We start from the raw sequence: 10969 nt of genomic DNA, 5'->3' as shown, positions 1-10969 counted from the left end.
TCCCGGGGAAGCGCAACTTGGGGAGCGGGGTGCGGGCGCGCAGGCCTCGCAGCCGGTTCCCGCGAAGCCTGGCCCGGCCGGCGTGGAGCGCCAGAGCAGGGGACGGGATTGGGGATGGCGGCTTCGGCTTGGGCCGGGGCTCGCGGCTCGACGCGGGAGGAGCCAGGGCCCCCGCACCCGGATCGGAGCCGGCCGAGTCCCAGAAGGGCGCAGGGACCGCGGGCTGGGGTTGGCCAAGGGAAGCGGTCGCCGAGGCCGAGACTGCAGGGGCCACCCCGGCAGGCGATCGGCGCCTTTTAGTGCACGGGGAGGGATGGGGGCGGAGCCGGGGAGGGGCGGCTTTGGGGCCGGGATTTAAAAAAAAATCTCTGGCGGCCGCGGCTCTGGTCACTTCGCCACCGTGGCAGGCTGCGGGGCGCAGGCATGGCGGGGAGAGGCGGGGGCGGCCGGGCGGCACACTGAATCGACCCGCCGCCCCTGGAGCAGCGCACCCGCCGGGCCCCGAAAGCCCCGACCGGACTGAGCAGCCGCTCGGCCGCGCGGGGTCCCGTCGATCGCCCCGGCTCTGCCGCCGCCTCCCGCGTTCGCTCCGGCCGGGAAATCAGGGGACCGCAGCCGCCGCCAAGGACCAGGCTCGAGGCTACGCGAGGGGCGCCGCAACTTCGCCGCCAGCGGGGGCCGCCGCGGTAAGTCTACCTGGGTGGCCGACCCCAGGCCCGCCTCACCGCGGTCACCCGAGCACGCGCCGCAGCGGCAGCGACGAGGCCAGGACGAGGCCGGGCGCGAGCTTCCCGGGGCCGCCGGGTGATGGCGGCGGCAGTGGCGGCGGTGGTGCCTACGGGTAGGGTGGCAACGCGGCGCCGTCCGCCCGCGGGCCCCGTTGCCCTGGCCTGGCAGATGCCCGCGCGCTCGGGTGTCCCGCACCTCTAGGAAACCGGCGGGCCGGAAGCGCGATGCTGTCGCGGCCATTCCGGGCTGCCAGGGCCGGCGGTGAAAGCGCCGACCGGGCTCCGGCCAGGCCCCGCGGCGTCTGCGCTTGGTCCGAGCCTCAGAGGGGACCCGAGGTGTGCGGGTTTGAATGCATTATGTCCCCCAGAAAAAACCATATTCTTTGATGCAGTCTTGTGGGGCAGACTTTTTCGTGCTGATTAGATTTGCATGGAAATGCGCCCCACCCAACTATAGGTGATAACTCTGATGAGATATTTCCATGGAGGGGTGGCCACACCCATTCAGGGTGGGCCTTGATCAGTGGAGTCATGTAAATGAGCTGATGGGCAGAGGGAACTCAGTGCAGCTGTGAGTGATGTTTTGAAGAGGAGCTACAGCCAAGAGGGACACTTGGAAGAAAGCACAGGAGCTGCAGATGAGAGACAGTTTGAAAACGGCCGTTGAAAGCAGACTCTTGCTCTGGAGAAGCTGAGAGAGGACAAATATCCCAAGTGCAACTAAAAGTGACGTTTTTGAGGAACTGCTGCCTAGAGAACAACGTCCTGGGAGAAAGCCATTTTGAAACCAGAACTTTGGAGCAGACGCCAGCCATGTGCCTTCCCAGCTAACAGAGGTTTTCCGGACACTTCTGGCCATCCTTCAGTTAAGGTACCCAATTGTTGATGCCTTATCTTGGACACTTTATGACCTTAAGACTGTAACTGTGAAACCAAATAAACCTCCTTTATAAAAGCCAATCCATCTATGGTGTTTTGCATTCTGGCAGCATTAGCAAACTAGAACACAGGGGAACCTGAGCCCTGCAGCGTCCCTGCCTGATGCACCAGCGGGTCCAGCTGAAGCCTACGGGTCGGGCTCCACCTAGTCGCGCGGGGGCTTCCCTGCAGAGCCTGTGGCATGATGGGCGCGTGTGCCTCAGGCCCCCTGCGTGGTCCGGGCGCCCCTTTCCTCAGCCTCGCCCCAGGGTTCCTGAGAAGCGGGAGCACCGGGGCCCAGGAGCTGGCTGCTGCGTGGAGGGCTCAGGGCCGGCGGCACTTGGGAGGGAGAGCCCAGAGTTCTGAAACAGACACAGGGGCCTGGAGACACACTCAGGCAGGGGCCCGTACACGCCCACCTCCTGGCCCCAAAGTGCCACATCCCTCAGGCCAGCTGCCTGGCTCCCCAGGCGTGGTTCCCTGGGCACGTTGTGGACAGAGGCTTGGGCCAGCCCTGGGAATGGTCTGGAATTGCTGCCTGGAGGGAGAATCCACAAGGTGACCCTGCTCTCCTGGAGGCACCAGGTAGAGCTCCAGTCCCTGAGAGCCAAGTGGGTGAGAGAGCCACAGACCTGCTCCTGGCTGATGCAGGGGAGGGAGACTGGCCTTGGGGGCTTCCAGGTGAGGTGACCACTGGATTCACCCTCCCACCACATTTCAAATTCAGTAGGGGGAGGACATCAGAGCTTCCCAAATTGGAATTGGGGTGGGTGGTAGGGCCACCCCAGACCTCTTTTGCCCTGGTTATCCCTTTGGTAGGAGGAGAATATTATCCACAACCTTCACAATTCTTCATCCATAATATTCAGCATACAAAGTTAAGAAGCATACTTTAAAATAAGACCGAATGATATGTTATTTAAATAAAAATGTATTTAAAACCATAGGGCTGTACAACACAAACAATAAACCCTAATGTAAACAATGGCCTCTGGTTGATAGTATAATTATAATGATACTGTTTCATCAATTGTAGCAAACATACCACACTAATGCACAATGTGGGTAATAGGGAAAACGATGCTGGAGTAGTGTTCTAGTTTGCTAATGCTGTCAGAATGCAAAACACCAGAGATGGATTGGCTTTTATAAAAGGGGGGTTATTTGGTTATATAGTTACAATCTTAAGGCCATAAAGTGTCCAAGGTAACACATCAGCAATTGAGTACCTTCCCTGGAGGATGGCCAGTGGTGTCTGGAAAACCTCTGTTAGCTGGGAAGGCACATGGCTGGCATCTGCTCCAAAGTTCTGGTTTCAAAATGGTTTTCTCCCAGGATGTTCCTCTCTAGGCTGCAGTTCCTCAAAAACATCACTCTTAGTTGCACTTGGGATATTTGTCCTCTCTCAGCTTCTCTGGAGCAAGAATTTGCTTTCAACAGCTGTCTTCAAACTGTCTCTCATCTGCAGCTCCTGTGCTTTCTTCAAAGTGTCCCTCTTGGCTGTAGCTCCTGGTTGAAATTTCACTCACAGCTGCACTGAGTTCCCTCTGTCTGTCAGCTCATTTTTATGGCTCCACTGATCAAGGCCCACCCTGAATGGGTGGGGCCATGCCTGCATGGAAATATCTAATCAGAGTTATCACCTACATTTGTGTGGGGCACATTCCATGGAAACACTCAAAGAATTCCAATCTAATCAGCACTAAAATGTCTGCCCCACAAGATTGCATCAAAGATAATGGCGTTTGGGGGACATAATACATTCAAACCGGCACACTCCTCTTTTGCCCCTTCAAATGAAGGCTGAAAAATCCAGTTGCTAGGAAAACAACAAGCTCCAACAGGGCTTTTCACCCAGGAGCCACGGCTTCCCCCTGGAGGAGATAGTTGACTCTGGAAACAGACTTAACACTTAGATCACAGGTATTAAAAGCTTTAGAAACATTCATTCAATCAGCATCACACCAGAAGAAATTCTATTATTTTGTTATGATTATCCCATTTCACAAGTGAAGAAAGAGAGAGGGTGAGTCATTTGCCCAAGGGCACACAGTAGAGAAGGGGTGGACTCGGGATTTAGATCCTGGCAGCCTTTTTCAGAGTCCATTGGATTCATGCTCAAAGACGGACAGTTGTGACAGGAGTTGGGCTGGAGAGAGGGCATCCAAGGGGCATGGAATGTAGGTCCACAACTGCTGCTGGATCAGTGGGGGCTTGAAGGTTGACATTTGAGATAGGGGTTTGAGATGGTCCAGGGGCCACTGAGGGTGGGTCCACGGCTGCTGGTGGATCAATGACTGTTGGGGCAGGCGTTCTGCAGGTGGGAAGTGGTCCAAGGGTCTCTGAGTATGGATCTGTAGCTGCCAATTAATCATTAGGGGCTTGAAGGTGGACAGTTGGGACAAGTGTTCTGCACATGGGATGTCATCCAAGGGGCATCGAGTGTGGGTCCACAACTGCTGGTGGATGAGTGGGAGCTCTAAGATGGATGGTGGAGACAGGAGGTCTGCAGGTGGGAGGTGATCCAAGTTTCACCATGTGCAGGTGTGCAGCTGCTGGTGAATAAGTGGGATCTCAAAAATGGACAGTTGGTGCATAGGGTCCACAGGCAGGAAGTGGTCCAAGGGTCACTGAGTGTGGGTCCATGGCTGCTGGTGGGTCAGTGGGGGCTTGAAGGTGGACAGTTCTGACAGGAGTTTTGCAAACTGGAGGTCATCCAAGGATCAGTATGTGTTGTTCCATGACTGCTGGTAGATCAGCACGGGCTTGAAGGTGGATGGTTGGGACAGGGTTTGGCATGTGGGAGGTGGTAAAATGGTTGCAGTTTGTGGGTCTGTGGCTGCAGGTGGATCATCAGAGGCTTGAAGGTGGACAGTTCTGGCAGGACTTGTGCACAGTAGAAGTCATCCAAGGGGCATTGAGAGTGGGTCCATGACTTCTGGTTGATCAGCTGGGGTTTGAAGTTGGGCAATTGGGACATGGGTTCTGCAGGTGGTAGGTAGTTCAGTTGTTGCTGTTTGCAGGTCTGTGGCTGCCAGTATATTGTCATCTTGAAAGTGGACAGTACTGACAGGAGTTGTGTACACCTGCTGTCTTCCAAGGGGCAATGTGTGCTATTCCACCACTGCTGGTGGATCAGTGGGGGCTTGAAGTTGTGCAGTTGGGACAGGGGTTCTGCAGGTGGCTGGTGGTCCAAGGATCAGTGACTGCATGTCCGCTTCTGCTGGTGGATCACTGTGGGCTCAAAGCTGGATGATTGAGACAGGGGTTGTGCAGGTGGTTGGTCTACTGTGGGTCCACAGGTGTCACTGGATCAGTGGGGCTCAAAGGTGGATGGTTGGAACAGGGTTTCCCCAGGCAGGAGGGGGTACACATGGTGTCGAGTGCAGGTTGGTATATTCCATGGCCCACAATGGGGAGTGAAGGGGGATGTGGTCCAAGGGGACCTCCCTGTTTGGGTGGGGTTCCTGGTATGGGGTGTGTGTGTGAGGGAGGACCCCTCCACTGACCTGAGCAGGTCGGCCAGAAGGAGCAGGAGCAGCAGCAGTGGAACCATCTCTGCTCACTCAGCCTTTCTGCTCAGCCTCAGGCCCCGGCAACTGCTGTGTGTCCAGGCCCCGCCCCCAAACCCACCCACCAATCAGCTGGCGGAACTCAGCTTGCTTCTTGTGACATCACCGCCTTCTCTCCCCGTGAGGTCACCTTCCTCTCCCCCCCTGACGTCAGCGCCCTCCACCCCCCAGCCCCCTGCTTGTGCCCTGCTGACCCCCTGCCCAGGGGACCTTCCCCACCACCCCCCTCCCTCCGTGCAGCCCCCGCCTCCCTCAGTCTGTCCCGGATGTGGCCACTGGGTTGGGGGTGGTGACCAGCACTCGGGCCTCACCTGAGGTGACTGCGGGCAGCCTGGGTAGCTGCCACCACCACGTTTCCTCAGGGACCCGGAGGGCTCTGGGATGGGGCGGGGAGGGGGACTCCCAGTGACATGGTGCGGTTTAGCCCAGGGTCCTGCCCCTGCCCAAAGCTGTGACCAACTCACTGCAGGTGGGTCTGGGGTCTCCATGGGGAACATGCTCACCCCTCACCTGCCAGTGCTGCCCCCACTCCCTTTGCTGGTGGAGCTTCAGGCTCTGACACTGGGTCTGTGGACTGAGAACTTCAGGGCAGGGGAGACCCCAGTGCAGGGGAGGGGAGAGCCCAGTGCAGAGGTGGGTGCTGGGGAGGCTCCCACACCAGGAGGGGTCTTGCTCTCAGGAAATGCATGTCTGTGACAGTCACACTCTTGCCTCCTGGGCTGGGCTGGGAGCACTCCGGGGGTGTGAAAGCAGCTCCTGCCTCAATGCCTTCCCCCTAACAGCAGGAGTTCACTGGGGTCCGTAGGCCCAGTCTAATGGGACAGTGTCTCCCTGGCTCCCTGACCCCCTTGGGTGATCATGTGATGAACTTTTAGCAGAGGAGCTCTGCAGGGTTTCCACAGAGGATCTGACAGGGAGCAGCAGCCCCATCACTGCCATTCCAGGGAAAGCTCTGCTGGGATCTGTCCCCTGATGAGCCACTGGGCTCCCGGGAAGGGGCTCCTCACCCCCTCACACCTGCCAAGGTCCCGCCTCCTCAGGCACTGTGACATTTTTCCAGTTGTGGGAACTGGGTGTCCACACCCCCTGGCCAGTCCTGCTGTCATTCATGTCTCTGTCATTTCCTCCCTGACCCCAGCACTAGGACACACCCCCCACCTCCCACAGCTTCCTCCTCTGTGTCCTCATCACACCCGGGGTGATGCCTGTGTGTGCTCATCAGATTCCTGCCTGCCCTTCCCCAGGAGGGTCACAGGGTCACCCTGGCTTTATCTGGTGCCTCTGTGTCCCTGCTCCTGAGCATGGCACCAGCACAGGGAGGTGCTCAAGCACGTTTCTGCCCCCCCCCTTACATGATTCTGCTCCTGTGGGGTCAAGACTTCCCAAGTCAGCAGATGCAGCCCCAATAAAGCCTGGGGTCAGACCACCCAGGACAGTTTCTCCCCATCCATGTTCTCACCATCCACCTTCAGGCAGGTGACTCCCACAGCCCTCTGCTTTCAACTGTGCATGTGTTGATGCCAGGAAGCAGCCCATGCTGTGGGCACCAGCTGTGGGGTGTGCATATAAGGCCCTGGACACATGGCTGGCACAGCCACCTGCTCATCCAGCCCAGTGCCACAGGAAATGCATAAAGCTCCCCTGAATCCTCTGCCAGGTGCTTGCTAGCTTGAGGAACTTCTTGTGCTGCACAATCCTGGAAGCGTCTGATGGAGGAGGTGGCAGTCAGTCCTCCAGCCTGTCCCTTCCAGAGCAGGGGTCCAGGGGACATACAGGGACAGTGCAGCCATCCTCTCTGCTGGCCAGACACACCCCTCCCCTCCTAGAGAAGAGCCAGGCTGGAGGTCCTGTGGGGCCAGACTGGATAGGGGCAGACCCTGCTGTGTGGGGTGATGAGGGGGAGGGTGCTGAGCTCTGAGGGGACAGAGATGCCTGAGGGGTAGAAGGAGGAGGAATTCCAAGTGGCCCAGCCTGTGGGATTTGGAGAGGAGACACAAGCCAGGGACCAGCCCAGGGTTCCCAGCTGCCTTCCCGGGAGCCCAGGTCCCAAGGCTGAAAATAGGTAGTGGATCTGCATTGCAGACGTGCAGAGAGCAGGCCATCTTGCACCTGTGCAACAAGGGCCTGTGTGGAGAAGGACCCCCACATGTGCCCACGGTATCAGGGAGGACCAAAACCCTCCCTCATGTGCATGCACAGCCCCTTACTCTCTTCTGCGCCTGTGGACCAGCTTCCATGTCAGTTCCCACCAAATCCAGAGTGTTGGACTGCACCAATCCAGAAAGGGGGAAAGACATGACTTTGGTTTCCCTCCACTCAGGTGGATTTGGCTGGAAGCAGGGGGATGAGGAACACACAGAAGAGGACCTGGCATCTGTCATCCCATCAACAGTCCTCAGTGATTCTCCCATGAACTGCATGTGGGAATGTGAGCCCCGGGCCTGGCCTTCCCTGCCAGGTGATGATAGTGGAGCACGCTGGGATGGTGAGTGAGGCCGAGGGGACCATGGCTACCTCGGTGGCTGAGGGGGGTGCACCCTCTGCCTCTGCAGGCAGGTGAGGCTGTGCAGACCACAGAGGACAGGAGGGCTGGGGCTGCAGGATGACGGGGTGGGGGAGGGTGGGGCCAAGTGTACTGGGTGAACCAGGGTAGGGGGACCTGGGAACGGGGACCAGGATGGGGCCCAGGGGTGGGAAACAGGAATCAGGGGGACTGGGGTGGGACTGGGTGGGGCACCAGTGAGATCAAGGCTGGGGACTGTGGGGACCAGGGTCGGAGCATCAGGTGGGCAAGCACCAGAGTGGGGGGACCTGAGACACTGGCTGCACCATCCAGTCGAGGGGACCAGGACAGGGCAGAGGCAGCCACGTGCTCCTCACAGATGTGTGAAGGAGCCTGACCCAGAAGGGGTTATTTCCCTTGTAACAACTAAAACTAATTATCCCATTGGAATTACCACTGAGGGGAGATAGGGGGAGGAACCCTCTGTACTATCAGTGTAGCTTCCTGGGGTATAAACTTTTCAAAATTAAAAGTAAAAAAGCTGCATTCTTCCAGAAGGAGTCAATGGAGCACAGCCCGGAGCAGCGTTAGGGCCTCCGCGTGTGAGCTGAACATGCCTGGACACAGCTGGAATGTGGACATCTGGGGCTGCCACTGCTGCTGGGGAGAAGAGCTGGGTGCTGCGGAGAGAAGTGGGCAACCCCACAGTGTGCTATTTTGTACGTTTTGACCTTGGTGTGCTCAATATATCAAAAATTTTATCATTTTATGGTGTAATCAATGTAGAAGGTAATTCAATATTAATTCTACATTTGTTTTTTTTTTACACTAACTCTTGGAAACCCCACACATGTTTTACACTCTCCACACATCTCAGTTGGGAGGAGCCACACTTCAAGGGCTCCGTGGCTGCCCACTCATGGCCACAGGACTGCACAGGGCAGGGAAACCCCTTTATCTCCTGCAATCTGCTCTGAACAGTCACCTGAATCTCTGCCTTTTCCTACTCTTCCCTGCAAGGAGGGCAGCTTCTCTCCACACAACTCAAGGGCCAGAAGCTTTCCTGGTCCAGGTGATGCTCACAGTGGCCTCCTGGGCTTAGAGACTGTTTGACCCATGTCTGCACGTGGGTGGAAACTCCACCCTTCCTCATCATTGGGAGCTGGGTTTGAGAGCATCAAGCAGAGTGTATACTACACACACACACACACACACACACACACACACACACACACACACACACACACACACACACACCTTTAAAAGGTTAAAAACAAGAGTGAACTAGGTGATTGTAGCTGTGGGCACAGGGGCTGATAGAGGCTCCCAGCCCACCATCGACACAGGCAGCAGGCCCCCACCCTGAACCTCACACCCAGCCACTGCCCCTGCCAGAAATGGAAGCTGGGGTTTCACCCAGCCCTGCCTGCTGTCCTGGGGTCTCCTCACTATCAAGAAGAGGACAGGCCCATGCCTGGTCACCAGGGGCAGAACAGAACATGTTCTCTGCCAAAGGGTACAGCTGACTCCCCAGCACATACCACCCTCCCCGTGGGAGTTTCCTGATCTCCAGGGGACCATGCCACAGAGGGTGCCAGGGGTAGATATGTGCAGCCCATTTGTCTTCTGCTGTTAGATTTTTGCTGGAGTTCAGGGCTCTGGTAGAAATGTGGAGACACATCAGGGTCACCCTGAAAGAGGACACATCAGGTGACAAAGCCATTCAGCAGGGGAGAGGCCCCGGACCATACTGCAGGCTGGAAAGGAATCTGAGCAGCACAGCACCCTGGGCTGCCCTGGCCATGTGGGAAACTCCCCTCTCCTGCAGGGAGCCCATCTTGGAGCCCTTATACCTGTGGTTAGACAGATGGAGGTTGGGGTCTGTGTTGTAGCCCGTATACCTGTGGGGTAGTGTTGGAGATCAGGATCCAGCTTGGATCACATATAAATGTGGGGTACACAAGTGGAGGCTGGGGCCAGGCTTGGACACATACCCCCACAGTGTAGTTGGGTGGAGGCTGGGCCCAGCTCAGAGCCTATATTCCCACAGTGGAGATGGTTCAAACTGGGGCCTGGTTCAGATCCTAATCCAGACTGTGTAGACGAGTGGAGGCATAGAGCCAGTTTGGAACCCATATACATGTGAGGTAGACAGTTGGAACCTGAGGCCCAGATTGGAGCCCTTATCCCTCTGGGACAGAGAGGTGGAGCCAGGGGCCCAGCTCAGAGCCCTTATAATTATGGTATAGACAGGTGGAGGCTGGGGCCCAGCTTGGAGCCCATATGCTTATGCTGTAGAAGGGTGGAAGCTGGGCACAGTTGGGGCCCCTATCCCCAAAATGTAGATGGGTGGGGACATGGGGCAGGCTTATTGCCCAAATAACTGTGGTGTAGACATGTGGACACTATGGATCAGCTTTTAACTCATGTGCCTTTGGCCTATAAAGGTGAAGGCTGGGGTCTGGCTCAGTGCCCTTAGCCACACAATGCTGATGGGTGGCAGCATGGGGCTGCACTTGAAGCCTGTATAACTGGGGTGTAGACAGTTGCAGGCTGGGATCCATCTTGGAACCCATATTCCTGTGGGGTAGACAGGATGAGGCAGGGCTCAGCTAGGAGCACATATACTTGTGGGGTGGGTGGGTGGTGGCTGGGGCCTGGCTAAGAAACATAAACCCACAGTGTTGATTGGTGAAGACTGGGCCAAGCTTGGAACCCGTATACCTGTGGCAAAGACAGGTTGAGGCTGAAGCCTGGCTCAGAGCCCAAACAAATGTGTGGATGGGTGGAAGCTGGGGCCAACTGGGGCCCATAAACCTGTAGAGTAGATGGCTAGAGACTGGACCAAACTCAGAGCCCATATCCCCACATTGTAGACTGGTGGAGGCTGGAGCCCTGGTTGGTGCCCATATACCTCTGGGTTAGGTGGGCCCATATTCCCACAGTGTAGACATGTGGAGGTTCTGCCCAGCTCTGAGCCCATATTTGTACAATATAAACATGTGGAGGCTGAGGTCTGACTCAGAGTCCATATACTATGGTGTAGACAGGTGGAAGCATGGGGCCTAACTTAAAGCCCATATACCTGTGGCGTGGACAGGTGGAGTTTGGGGTCCAGCTTAGAGTCTATATATCTGTGGGGTAGACAGGTAGAGGCTGGGGTATGGATCAGACCCCTTATCACCAGTGTATAGATGGGTAGAGGCTGAGGCTGGCTCAGAGCCCATATCACCGCAATGTAGATGGGG

The 10969-nt window shown here is 56.8% G+C and overlaps 1 long non-coding RNA gene across 1 annotated transcript; it reads left to right on the top strand.

Moving 5' to 3' along the window:
- Positions 1-379: 379 nt before the first annotated feature.
- Positions 380-8488, top strand: LOC119525132. The gene is made up of 3 exons (XR_005214926.1): positions 380-686; positions 7539-7703; positions 8277-8488. It is a non-coding gene; the product is annotated as an uncharacterized LOC119525132 (long non-coding RNA).
- Positions 8489-10969: the final 2481 nt, after the last annotated feature.

Source organism: Choloepus didactylus (genome assembly GCF_015220235.1).
Source record: "Choloepus didactylus isolate mChoDid1 chromosome 23 unlocalized genomic scaffold, mChoDid1.pri SUPER_23_unloc9, whole genome shotgun sequence".
Lineage (NCBI taxonomy): Eukaryota > Metazoa > Chordata > Mammalia > Pilosa > Megalonychidae > Choloepus > Choloepus didactylus.
Note: the sequence above shows the minus strand (reverse complement) of the source record. Positions and strands in the feature narration are given on the sequence as shown.